Raw genomic sequence first — 15,064 nt, forward strand, 5'->3', positions numbered from 1 at the left:
GCTACTTTCGAGTCGCAGTCCTCTACTGAGACCCATGTGGAGTCCGGCATGCCACAAGATTCTCAGAGTATTGTACCCACAGATGTCTCTCCCTCGGATGGGTCCGGAGCCGCAGAGCAGGCACCGGCTTCTGAGGGTGTTTTCAGGCCTCAACATTTCTATATAAAACCAACGCCAGCTTCAAAAACAAAGACAAAAGCAACTTCTAAGGCTAAAAAACTGATGTATGAGCCACATGCTCAGGCCTCTATGCCTAAAAAACAGATGATCAAAATGACTGAAGACTTAATTACCTTGATCAGGGGTTCCCAACCCCCCCCCCCCGATAAGAGGCCTAGGCAAGACACTGTTTATGAATCTTCAGATCAGGTTTCTGTTTCTTCTGATTCCTCTTCTGATCAGGAAATTTCTATACCACCCTATGAGGATTCAGATGCAGAGGAATCCATCCCATCTGCATCTCCTCCTGAAGATTATTCTTTTGGAGAAACCTTGCATACTTTAAGGGAACATCTTCAGTGGGAGAGTCAGGATTTCTCGGAATCAAAAAAGACGCTCAGGGATTTCCTTCTCCCTCAGCACAGGCCTTTAGCCATACCCCCCTGTCTTAGACATTCTAGATGATGTGTTTTCAGAGTCAAGCTTGACACCTGACTCCTTACCTCCGGCTCCCAGCAAGCCTGACAGATATTACAGGGTCCCTGACTCACACAAATGTTTGTTTAGAAATCCTGCTGCTGATCCTGAAACTGTTTCACAGGGTCGAAAGGGGGTTAAGGCCTCAACAGCAAAAAATCCTACCCCCTCTGACAGAGATTCAAGGGCACTGGATAGATGGGGAAAGAAGGTTTATACATCTGCAACCTTGGCAATTAGGGCCTTAAACTGCCAGTTTCATATGCTCAAGCATCATCAACATGTTATGGGATTGCTGAAACAGAAAATGATGTTGATTTCTGAATTTGCAGAAAATAAAGAATTGCAGGAATTCTTGCATGTAGCTGAACAAGTTGGAAAGCATGCTTTGCAATGTGGTTTTGATTCCTTAGAGACCTCCTGCAGGGCCGCAGTTACTGGATCTGTGATTAGGAGGCATGCCTGGCTAAAAGAGCAAAATTTGCCTGATCACGTTAAAGCTAAATTACTGGATGCACCTTTACAGCATGATATTTTGTTTAGTGTTAAGGCAGAAGAGGTTTTAAAGAAAATGGAAGACAAAGCTAAGTCTATGCAAACTGTAAAAGACTTTTTACAAGTGCAGCCACCAAGATTCAGTAGACACTGGCCTACAAAAAATTGGTCCTTTTCTGTGTCAGACAGAGCTCAAAGAGGCAAATCCAGACACCCTAACAGTTCCAGATACCAGGCACAAGATTCTTACAGGTCAAAGCAATGGGGTGCTTCTACCTCCAAATCTGGAGGAGATAAAGCACAACCCTACAGAAAACAGTCCCAATGACTTCCCTCTGCCTTCACCAAGCACTTGCCTTTTGGCAGCACCCTTAGGGAGAAAATTAGCACTTTTTGCTCAAAATTGGCAGTTAATAACCCAGGACAAGTTGGTGCTAAACATAGTATCCCAGGGATACAGATTCCATTTCCGTATTCTGCCAATGGCAAACGGTTGGCCGGATCTGCCAACAAATCAATGGGCAGAGGCACAGAAACAGGTTACATCCCTCATCGATATGGGGGCCATTCAGCCAGTTTCAGAACAGGAAAAAGGACAAGGTTTTTACTCAAGACTACTGATCGTGTTACACTGCTGCAGTCATTACACTTGGGTTATCCTGCCGTCAGGCGGTCCTGCAGTCGGCCTGAGTTGCAAAGTCTTGGTCCGGCGTCGGTTGCTGTCACTTCTTCCCTGACGTCAGTGCGCCAGGGGTATATAAGATGCACCCGACGCCATTTTCTTCAGTCTTTCTTGCCGTGCGGTGCCCGAAGCAAAAGCAGTTCGCAAGTGCCGGTCGGCCGACTCCTGAGATTTTCGAAGTCGAATTTCAGATCCGAAGTCTTCAATAAAGCTAAGTACCCTGTTGGGGAAACTTTTTTCTTGCCTCAGACTGATGTCAGAAAAAGTTAATAATTGTATTTCTTGTGGAAAGCAAATACCTCATAAGGACTTCACTCTTACTGTATTCCATGCCTAGGCCCTGATCACGACGTCACTAGTTGTCGGTTTTGTGCTAGATTTAACAAACGCACTATAAAAGACGTTTTGATTTTGCTTTGCAATATTTTGGCTGAAGGTTCAACTATACTATGCCGCCGGATCAACCGACGACTGCAATTCTTAAAAAAACGCAAGGAACAAGGATAAAGACAGGCATCCGAGGTCCAAAACCGAAGAAGCCTCTTCTAGGCCAGTCGTCTGTTCGCCTGTTCTCAGTGAGGCGCTTTCGCAGCCCCTGACACCAGCTACCTCAGAGCCACAGGCCGCCTCCGACTCCCACATGGAGACAACTAGGTCTCTTGGTGCTCAAGGTATTGGGCCTATGGAAACTATTCCCTCAGATGGGTCCGGAGCCGCTGAGCAGGCATCGGCTTCTGAGGGTGTTTTCAGACCTTCACAACTTAACATTAAAGCAACAGCCAAGACAAAGACACCATTAAAGACAAAGAAGCAAGTATAGCATTCTCCTGCACAGTCCTCCATGCCTAAGAAACAGATGCTTAAAATGGCCGAAGACTTCATTACTCTAATCAGGGGTTCCCATCCCCCTCCAGAGAAAAGGCCTAGGCAGGATACAGACTATGATTCCTCTGATCAGGTTTCCATTTCCTCTGATTCCTCTTCAGACCAGGGATTCTCCCTACCCCCCTATGAGGATTCTGATGCTGAAGAATCTATCCCTTCAGCCTCTCCTCCTGAGGATTACTCTTTTGGGGAAACTTTACATACCATGAGGGAGCATTTCCATTGGGAAAGTCAAGAATATTCGGAGTCCAAGAAAAGGCTCAGGGATTTCCTCTTATTGCCTCAGCACAGGCCCCTGGCTATTCCGCCTGTGTTAGATGTTGTGGATGATGTATTTTCTGAATCCAGCTCATCTCCTGATTCTTTGCCCCCTGCACCAGCCAAGCCAGATAGGTACTATAGAGTCCCTGACTCTCACAAGTTTCTTTATAAAAACCCTTCTGCTGACCCAGATACCATTTCCCAGGGTCCCAAAGGGGTTAAGGCTTCCATTGCAAAAAATCCAGTCCCCTCTGACAGAGATTCTAGAGCATTGGATAGATGGGGGAAGAAAGTTTACACTTCTGCAACTTTAGCAGTAAGGGCTTTAAATTGCCAGTTTCACATGCTTAAGTACCAACAATATTTAACGACTCAGTTAAAACAGAAAATGCTTGCAAGCTCAGAGGCTCCTGACTATAAAGAAATGCAGGATTTATTGCATGCAGTGGAACAGGTGGGAAAACATACTCTGCAATGTGGTTTTGATTCTTTAGAGTTCTCCTGCAGATCCGCAGTTACAGGTTCTGTAATTAGAAGGCATGCTTGGCTAAAAGAACAGAGTTTACCTGATCATGTTAAGGCAAAATTATTAGATGCTCCTTTACAGCATGATACATTGTTTGGTGTTAAGGCAGAAGAGGTGTTAAAGAAAATGGAGGATAAAGCCAAATCTATGCACACAGTCAAAGATTTCTTACAGGTACAGCCGCCTCGATTTAGCAGAAATTGGCCTACAAAGAATTGGTCCTTTCCAGTGTCAGACAGACCACAGAGAGGCAGATACAGACGCCCAAGAGGCAGATCTCAACCCCAAGGCTCTAACAGACAATGACAGTGAGGTACTTCAACCCCAAAAGGAGGTGAGGACAGGTCTCAACCTTCTAGGAAACAGTCCCAATGACTTCCCTCTTCGTATGCCAAGCATTTCCCTCTTGGCAGCCCCTTAGGGGGAAAACTAGCACTTTTTTCTCAAAATTGGCAAATAATCACCCAAGACAAATGGGTTCTAAATAGTGTCTCAAGGTTACAGGTTCCACTTTCACACTTTACCAAGGATAAAAGGAATGCCAAACCTGCCACAAAATCAATGGGCAGAGGCTCAAAAACAAATCTCAGCCCTCATGGATATGAGAGCTATTCAAAAAGTACCACAGCAGGAACAAGGACAAGGATTTTACTCAAGACTCTTCCTGGTCCCCAGAAAGGACAAAGCCTGGAGACCCATACTGGACCTTTCCACTCTAAATACTTACCTGGATGTTCTGAAATTCAAAATGTTGACACTACAGCAGCTTCTTCCCATGCTGGACAAAGAAGGCTTGGCTTGTTACTCTGGACCTCAGAGGCATACCTGCATGTCCCTATCAGACAAGATTGCAGAAGATACCTCAGATTCAAAGCTGGTACAATGCACTACCAATTCTCTGCACTGCCCTTTGGCTTATCTACTGCGCCCAGGGTCTTTACAAAGTGCCTGGCATCCGTAATTGCATTTTGCAAACAAAAAGGAATTCAAATATATCCATACCTGGATGACTGCCTCATTCAAGCAGAGAGCAAGGACATTCTTCTAAAGCATCTGGCATTTGTAAAAAGGTTGCTAATCTCTCTAGGGTACGCAGTAAACGAAAAGAAGTCAAAACTGGTGCCCTCACAACAGATAATATTCCTGGGTGCCAGCTTAAATACAACGGCCCAGATGGCTTACCTCACGTCAGACAAACAAGGACAACTGACTCAATATTTTCAATTACTGGCATAAAAGTCCCATCTCCCTGCAAGAAAAATTCTGCAGGCCCTGGGATTCATGGCATCCTGCATACTACTAATTCCATATGCCAGACTGCATATGAGGAAATTACAATGGTACCTAAAAAGTGTTTGGACTCAACACGCTCACAGTTTAGAAGCAATAATAACAATAATTCCCTGCCTACAACAGGAGTTTCGATGGTGGGCACAGGCATGTCACCTCAACAGGGGTCAGCCTTTCACTCTACCCACAGCCAGGCAGACTCTAACAACAGATGCTTCGGACTACGCCTGGGGAGCACACATGGCAGGAAAATGTATTCAGGGCAAGTGGACCACAGACCAAATGCATCTTCACATCAATCAAAAAGAGATGTTGGCTGTTCAAAATGCCCTAACAGCTTTCAAGGACCTTCTGCATCCAGGACAATTACTATTAAAGATGGACAACACCACAGTAATGTGGTACTTAAACAAGCAAGGGGGCACTCATTCTTATCCCCTATGCAGGCAAACCATGACCTTGTGGAACACAGCTCTAACTTATCAAGTTCATCTGCAAGCACAATACCTGCCAGGTAAGAAAAATACTGTGGCAGACGACCTAAGCAGAAACATCATGGACCCACACGAATGGAAATTGAATCCACAAATCTTCAGCATGGTAATGCAAAAACGGGGATGCCCAGACATGGATCTTTTTGCCTCCCCACTGAATTGCCAACTACAAAAATTCTGCACAAGGTCTTACCACACACAAGTTCGTTCAGCTGGAAAAGCCTGAAAGTTTATGCCTTCCCACCACTGCCTCTCCTTTCAAAGGTACTCCTAAAAGCCAGACAAGAGAAACCACAGATGATCCTGATTGCTCCAGACTGGCCACGCCAGCACTGGTACCCAATCTTAAAGAACTTGACTCAAGGCCCACCTTGGATTTTGCCTCAAACTTCACACCTTCTGACTCAACAAAACAATCAGATCCTGCACGGTCAGCTCAAGACCCTAAACCTGGCTGCATGGCAGATTCATTAGCCAAACAGGCAACACCTCTCTCTAAAGCTGTTATGGATGTCATTTTGGAGGCCAGGAGGCCTAGCACCAGGAAATCTTACTCAGAAAAATGGAAGGGATTCTGTGCCTGGAACCAGGCTCAAGGCCTTGACCCTCTTGTCCCAAACATTCCTCACATTTTACAATACTTAACTGAGATGCTGGACAAAGGCCTATCCTTCTCATCAATTAAGATCCACGCCTCTGCCATTTCAGCACATTACAACACGGATCCTCCTTTATTCTCTCATCCCTTGCTAAAGCAGTACCTCAGAGGGGCTAAAAACATAAGACCGCCCCGGAGAACACCAACAACTTGGGACCTCAATTTTGTTTTGGAAAAACTGACCCTGCCACCTTTTGAGCCAGCCAATACAGCCGATCTAAAATTTTTATCATGAAAAACGGCTTGGCTCTTGGCAGTAACTTCAGCACGAAGGGTCTCAGAGCTACAGGCATTAATGGCAGTGGAACTCTTTATAATTTTTCATCAGGATATGGTTTCTTTAAGGACAAACCCTACCTTTATGCCAAAGGTGGTATCTAGTGTGGCTCTTAACCAAACCATCCATTTGCCAACCTTTTATCCAAACCCCCAGAATAAAGGGGAGAAACTTCTGCACTCTTTGGACATACACAGACAGCTATGCTTCTACTTGGACAAAACAAAAGCTTTCAGGAAAACTGAGGAACTGTTTGTAGCATATGCTGCAGGATCACAGGGCAAGGCTATCTCAAAACAGACCATCTCCAAATGGATAGGACACTGCATTCATTACTGCTACACGCAGCATGGAAAATCAGTCCCTAATAACATTAGGCCACATTCTACCAGAGCAACAGCCACTTCAACAGCCTTTCTCAGAGGAGTACCAACCAAGGAAATTTTGGAGGCTGCAACTTGGAGTTCAGTGCACACCTTTACCAAGCATTACCACCTGCCTCTTTACTCTAAATCCAGAGCAGGCTTTGCCACTGCAGTTCTGCAAGGCCTCATAGCCAAGCCTAACTCTTTATAGACCAGCCACCCAACCTCAGCTTTGGGATTCTACCCAAGTGTGATGACTGCAGCAGTGTAACACGATGAACATAGTACAGTTTTGTACCTACCATAAATGTAGATGTTCGAGTGTTCACACTGCTGCAGTCCAGGTTACCCTCCCTCCATCCCCTCTGAACTACCTGCACTTAACTGTACCTTTCTACCCCATACAAACTTTGGGGTGTATTTGCTGGTAACTGAAGCTATTGTTTTTATTTTGTATGTATATTTTTGATTAGCAATATGTATTGCCTTCCTACTTGGGGGCACTTGACATCTGGGGCAAGAAAAACTGGAGAAAATGGCGTTGGGTGCATCTTATATACCCTGGCACACTGACGTCAGGGAAGAAGCCACAGCAACCAAAGCCGGACCAAGACTTTGGAACTCAGGCTATCTGCGGGGACCGCCTGATGGCAGGATAACCCAAGTGTAATGACTGCAGCAGTGTGAAAACTCGAACATCTACATTTATGGTAGGTACAAAACTGTACTTTCTTGGTACCCAAAAAGGACGAGGCCCAGAAAGAACAAGGCCTGGCGGCCAATACTGGATTTATCTATTTTGAACACATACTTGGACATACCAAAATTCAGAATGCTGACTTTGCAGCAGCTTCTGCCCATGCTGGGCAAGAATGCTTGGCTGATGACATTAGACCTAAAAGAGGCATACCTGCATGTCCCAATAAGGGAATCGTGCAGAAGATACCTCTGATTCAAGGCTGGCTTAATGCATTACCAATTCTCTGCACTGCCCTTTGTAAAGACCCTGGGCGCAGTAGATAAGCCAAAGTGCCTGGCACCAGTAATTGCTTTTTGCAGACAAAGAAGTATACAAATATATCCTTACTTGGACGACTGTCTCATTCAAGCAGAGAACAAGGGCATTCTTCTTCAACACCTGGCGTTTGTGCAAAGGCTTCTAACATGCTTAGGGTACACAATAAACGAAAAGAAATCGCAACTGGTACCCTCTAAAAGATAACATTCCTGGTTGCAAGCTTGAATACAACTGCCCAGATGGCTTACCTCACGCCAGACAAACAAAGGCAACTGACTACTTACTTCAAACTGATGGCAACAAAAACCCAGTTATCTGCGAGACAAACTCTGCAGGCTTTGGGCTTCATGGCATCCTGCATCCTACTGGTTCCATATGCAAGCTTGCATATGAGGAAACTTCAGTGGTACCTAAAAAGCTTATGGAGTCAACATTGTCACAGTCTGGAAACAATGATTCCTCTCATTCCCTGCCTACAACAGGAGTTTCTAAGATGGACAAAGGCATGTCACCAAAACATGGGACAGGCATTCACTCTACCCCCTGCCAGCCAAACTTTAAAAACAGACGCATCAGATTATCCATGGGGCCCACTGGCAGGAAGATGCATTCAGGGCAAATGGAGCCCAAACCAAATGCATCTGCATATCAACCAGGAAGAAATGCTAGCTGTTCAGAATGCTCTGACAGCCTTCAAGGACTTACTTCATCCAGGACAACTACTGATAAAGACAGACAACACCACGGTTATGTGGTATATAAACAAACAGGGAGGCACGCACTCATACCCCCTTTGCAGATTAGCCATGGCACTGTGAGACACAGCTTTGACTTACCAAGTACATCTTCAAGCTCAATTCCTGCCAGGAAAACAAAATACTCTGGCAGACAATTTAAGCAGAAACCTTGTGGACCCTCACGAGTGGAAACTAGATCCACAAGTCCTCAGCATGATAAAAAGGAAATGGGGGAGCCCGGACATAGATCTATTTGCCTCTCCTCAAAATTATCAATTGAAAAGATTCTGCACAAGGACTTACCATAGACAAGCATGGAAAATGGATGCCCTATCCTTCAGTTGGAAAACCCTATCAGTTTACACCTTTCCTCCTCTGCCTTTTCTTCCCAGGGTCCTACTAAAAGTCAGACAAGAGAAACCAAAGATGATACTAATTGCCCCGGACTGTCCCTGCCAATACTGGTACCCAGTCCTAAGGAACTTGTCTCAATACCCAGCTTGGACCTTGCCTCAAAGACCTCAACTACTGTCCCAGCAAAACAATCGGATCCTGCACAATCAACTACAGGCACTGAACCATGGCTGATCATGTAGTTATATAAACAACACCTCTCAGTAAAGCTGTGATGGATGTCATTTTGGAAGCCAGAAGGCCTAGTACTAGAATATCTTATGCTGATAAATGGAAGAGATTTTGTGCTTGGAATCAAGCACAAGGAACTGATACAGCAGAACCAAATATTCCTCAGATTTTACAATACTTGACTGAGATGCTTGACAAAGGCCTATCTTTCTCATCAATTAAAATCCATGCCTCTGCCATTTCGGCTCATTACAATACAGAGCCACCAATCTTTTCTTATCCTTTACTAAAGCAGTATCTTAGAGGAGCCAAACATTTAAGGCCTCCTAGAAGATCACCAATACCTGCATGGGTCCTTAATTATGTGCTGGAAAAGCTCACCCTGCCTCCATTTGAACCAGCTGCTACTGCTGATATAAAGTTCTTATCATGGAAAACAGCTCTGCTCCTAGCAATTACTTCAGCAAGAAGAGTTTCAGAGCTACAGGCCCTCATGGCTGTGGAGCCTTTTATCATTTTTTACCCAGACAGGGTGTCTCTGAGGACCAATCCTTCATTTATTCCTAAGGTGGTTTCCAATGTGGCTCTTAACCAAACTATTCATCTGCCAACCTTTTATTCAAATCCGCAGAACAAGGGGGAGAGAATTCTGCATTCCTTGGACGTACACAGACAGCTAAGATTCTACTTGAGCAGGACTAAAGCTCTAAGAAAAACTGAGCAATTACTAGTGGCATATGCTGCAGGATCAGAAGGAAAGGCTATTTCAAAGCAGACTATTTCAAAGTTCATAAGCCACTGCATTCATTTCTGCTACTTGCACCATGGCAGACCTGTGCTGAAGGGCATTCGGTCTCATTCCACCAGAGCTGCAGCTACTTCAGCAGCCTTTCTCAGAGGAGTACCAACCAAAGACATTCTAGAGGCTGCTACTTGGAGTTCTGTTCAAACCTTTACAAAGCATTATCATTTGCCTCTCTCGCAGTTCTGCAGGGCCTTATAGCCGCACCTAATGCTGTTTAGCCCCAGCCTCCCATCCATAGCTTTGGGATTATACCCAAATGTAATGACTGCAACAGTGAAACATGAAGAACATAGTACAGATGTCCTTCAAGGATGCATCTGCAGTCATCACATATGGGTTGTCCTGCCTCAGGCAGCCCTTCGGTCGGCCGGATTCCAAAGTCTGGGTCCGACGTCGGCTGATGTCGCCCCTTCCCCGACGTCACAGCACCTGGGGTATAAAAGCGTCAGCCGACGCCATCTTCCTCAGTCTTTCTTGCCGCGTGGTGCCTGAAGCAGAAGCAGTTCGCAAGTGCCGGTCGGCCAGCTCCTGTAAATTCGCTATCCGAAGACTTCAAAAGCTAAGTACCCCGTTGGGGACTCTTTCTTGCCTCAGCCGATGTCAGAAAAAGTAAATAACTGTTTAACTTGTGGGAAACAAATACCTCATAAAGATTTCCACTCTTACTGCTTACCTTGTTTAGGCCCAGGCCACGACGTAGCAGCCTGTTCAGCCTGTGCTTCCTTCAACCGACGAACGCTTAGGCGCCGGTCGGAGTTGCTGAACAGTTTTTCGCTCAGATTTTGCGTACATAATGCCGTCGGATCCTCCGACTACTCAAATTGTTAAAAGCAAGAAAAGACCGACACTCGCTGTCCGGTTTCGGCGAAACCACGGTTAAGCAAACCGCGAGTGTCTCGGTTTCGGCCGAAACCGAGCAAACGGGTCAATCTTCAGCCGAATCCATGGCTACTACCGAGGCTCCTGCTACCCTAGTTGAATCGGCCTCTGAAGTTTTGCCTACTAATGTGGTTCCTAGTGAATTATCAGACACCATCCCTTTGGATGTCTCTACCCCAGCACGTGGTGCTGCTAGGCCTCCTGCAGCCATGTCTATTAAGGCCTTTGCCAGGGCTAAAGCAGCCAAAACTGCTAAATCAGTGCCTGTTAAGCCCCCCTCATACAGGCCCAGTTCCAGTTCACAAATGCTTACTCTGGCAGAGGATCTCATCTCTTTAATTAGGGGATCCCAATCTCACCCAGACAGGGCCTCTCAGCCTCCAGAAAAGAGACCTAGACCAGAGCCCCCAGAGCCAGTGTCCTCTGATGATTCTTCGGATGACTCAGACATTACAGACCATCCAGAGGCTCCTTTTTCTACTTATGAAGATTCCGATGCTGAAGAATCTATTCCATCTGCCTCTCCACCAGAGGAATTTTCCTTTGGGGAAACCTTACATGCCATGAGAGAACAATTCCAATGGCAGGGACAAGATTTCTCAGATTCAAGAAAAAGGCTTAGGACCTTTCTACACTTACCACAGCATAGGCCCTTAGCTATACCTCCAGTCCTGCCTGTTGTGGATGATGCATTTAATGATGTTTGCACTGCTCCTGATACTTTACCTCCAGCCCCTGCCAAACCAGATAGGTTTTACAGGGTACCAGACACTCATCACCACCTATACAAGGCCCCACTTGCAGATCCTGAGACTATCTCCCAGGGGCCTAAGGCAGTAGCCGACCTCAGCAAAAACCCTCTCCCTTCTGAAAGGGAATCCAGGTCCTTAGAGATGGGGAAAAAAGTTTACACCTCTGCTACTCTCTCAGCTAGAGCTTTGAACTGTCAGTTTCACATGATCCAATACCAAGGGTTTATGCTTGATCAGTTAACTAAGAAACTGTCCTCTGATGACTCCTTAGATAAGAAATATGTTTTAGAAATGGTGAATAACATTCAGCAGGTTAGTAACCATTCTTTAAAATGTGGCTATGATGCACTGGAGGCTTCATTTAGATCAGCCATGACTGGCACAGTTATAAGAAGGCATGCATGGTTGAAAGAACAGGTCTTGCCGGATCATGTTAAAGCAAAGCTGTTAGATGCTCCTATGGATAAGGCCAGTCTATTTGGTACTCCTGCTTAGCAAGTAATGAAGAAAATGGAAGAGAAGGCAAAATCTGTACAAACAGTTAAGGATTTCTTACAGGTTCAGCCCCCAAGGTTTAGCAGGAACTGGCCTTCCAAAAATTGGTCCTTTCCAGACTCCTCAAAATCTCAGAGAGGCAGGAATAGGCGTTCCAGAGGCAGAAATCAATCCAGAGGAGGTGCCTACAGAGGACGCCAGTGGCAAGGCAATAACCAGCGAGGCACAGACACAACCACTGCCACTGCAACAGGACAATCACAGTGACTTGGCTCTGACACCGCCTACCAGGGAACAAATAGCAGCACCTTTAGGCGGAAAGTTAGCCTTATTTTCAAAAAATTGGCACTATATCACAAAAGACAAGTGGATTTTGCAAACCATAGACCAAGGCTACAGGTTTCACTTCCACACCTTACCAGTAAAAAGAGGAATGCCAAACCTACCTCCAAATCAAAAAACAGAAGCTCTAAAGCAGATAGCTCAATTGACAAAGATGAGAGCTGTGGAAAGAGTACCACTAACAGAACAGGGCAAAGGATTCTACTCCAGACTCTTCCTAGTACCAAGAAAAGAGAAAAGTTGGAGACCTATTCTCGACCTGTCCGTCTTAAACACATTCATCATTGTCCCAAAATTCAAAATGCTGACCCTACAGCAACTTCTTCCCATGCTGGGCAAGGAGTGTTGGCTGGTAACTCTAGATCTCAAGGAGGCATACCTGCACGTCCCCATACGACCAAATTGCAGAAGATACCTCAGATTTCTTGCAGGATCAGAGCATTATCAATTCTCAGCATTGCCCTTTGGCTTATCTACTGCGCCCAGAGTATTCACAAAATGCCTGGCATCAGTAATCGCTCATTGCAGGCTACAAGGAATCCAAATTTATCCATACCTGGACGACTGCCTGATACAAGCGGACAACAAAAGCAAGCTGACAAAAGACTTACAAAAAGTCATTTGCTTACTACAAGCCCTGGGATACACAGTCAATTAAAAAAAGTCAAGACTGATACCATCCCAAACAAGAACATTCTTGGGTGGAATTGCACACAGTAAAACAGATGGCATTCCTAACTGCAGAAAAACAAGAACAACTCCCTCTTTACTTCTTGGCATTAACAAAACAGAACAAACTAACAGCAAGAAAAGTACTGCAGGCCTTGGGCTTCATGGCATCATGCGTAATCCTGGTCCCCCATGCCAGACTGCATATGAGAAAGCTACAGTGGTACCTAAAGAATTTATGGTCTCAACACAGGCACAGCTTAGAAACAAATCCCACTAATCCCATGCCTGAAACAAGAGTTCCTATGGTGGGCTCAAGCATGCCAGTCAAACCCAGGCTTGCCCTTCCACAACTTTCAAGCAAGCCAAACCATCACAACGGACGCCTCAGACCTAGGCTGGGGGGCACACATGTTGGACAAATGCATACAAGGATTATGGACTCCAGACCAGCTGCACCTGCACATAAATCAAAACGAAATGCTGGCAGTAAAACTAGCAATCCAGAATTTCAGACCATTCCTCAAAGAAGGCCATTTAATGATAAGGACAGACAACACCACAGTCATGTGGTACATCAACAAACAGGGAGGCACTCATTCATACCCCCTATGCAGAATGACTCTGGACCTTTGGAATATGGCTCTGAGCTACAACATCCAGTTACAGGCAATATTTGTACCGGGAAAAGAAAACACCCTAGCAGACATGTTAAGCAGAACTACCTCTTCCTTTGATGCACAAGGTACTACTGAAAATCAAGGAGGAACGTCCAAGGATAATTCTGATAGCTCCGAATTGGCCAAGACAACACTGGTATCCATTGCTGAGGAGCATGTCTCGGGGGAGAATGTGGACACTACCCCTGATGCCTTTGATGTTAACTCAGAACAACTACAACATCATGCATCCAAACCTAAAAACTCTGCAACTGACTGCCTGGAACATCACATAACAGCAACTAACCCAGACTTATCCCAAAGGGTTAAAGACATTATCCTTGAAGCCCACAGACCTTCAGCAGGAAAATGGAAAAGGTTTGTCATTTGGAGTACTGAAAGAGGAAAAGATGTGTCGAAGATAGATATTGCTAACATCCTGGAGTACTTGGCAGAGCTTCTCCATACAGGCCTGTCCTATTCCTCCATCAAGATACATGCATCAGCTATTTCTGCAGAATACAGCTTCGATCCCCCTGTCTTCTCACATCCTCTACTCAGGCAGTTCCTCAGAGGAATCAAGAATGTAAAACCTCCTAGGAAACCACCATTACCAGCATGGGACTTGAACTTTGTGCTAGAAAAATTGACACTCCCTCCATTTGAACCAGCAGCAACAGCAGATCTTCAACACCTATCATGGAAAACTGCTTTCCTACTGGCAATTACTTCAGCAAGGAGGGTTTCGGAACTACAGGCCTTAATGGCAGTACAACCCTTCCTAATCTTCCATCAAGATAGAGTGTCCATGAGAACTAATCCTACATTTATGCCTAAGGTGGTATCCAGAGTGTCTCTAAACCAGGCAATCCACCTACCTACCTTCTTTCCCAATCCACAGAACAGGGGGGGAAAGACTGCTGCATACCTTGGATGTACATAGACAGTTACGCTACTACCTGGACAGAACCAAAGGTAACAGAAAAACTGACCAGCTTTTAGTAGCCTATGCAACAGGAAGGGAAGGAAAAGCAATTTCCAAACAGACAATCTCCAAATGGATAGGAAATTGCATAAGATTCTGTTACTCCTACCATGGAAAACCAATTCCACAGAACATAAGACCTCACTCTACAAGGGCTACAGCCACTACCACAGCTTTCTTACGAGGAGTGGCAACCAAGGACATTATTGAGGCGCCTACTTGGACCTCCGTGCATACATTTGCCAAGCATTATAACTTACCTCTATACTCTAGATCCCGAGCAGGGTTTGTCACTGCTGTATTGCAAGGGATCCTAACTACACCATAATACTTCTTCCTCCTCCCCTAGTTTGGCTATGGTATTCTACCCATTTGTTATGACTGCAGATGCATCCTTGAAGGACATAGTACTGTTTTGTACCTACCATAAATGTAGATGTCCGAACAGGATAGCATCTGCAGTCAGGATTACCCACCCTCCTTCCCCTCTGTGGTACTCCTAGGGTATTTACCCTCCTAATAGCTAGCTGGGGGGGGGTCTCTTATGGTGTATTTGTTTGTATATATGT

Source organism: Protopterus annectens, chromosome 1.part0, assembly GCF_019279795.1.
Source record: "Protopterus annectens isolate FY-2018-M chromosome 1.part0, PAN1.0, whole genome shotgun sequence".
Lineage (NCBI taxonomy): Eukaryota > Metazoa > Chordata > Ceratodontiformes > Protopteridae > Protopterus > Protopterus annectens.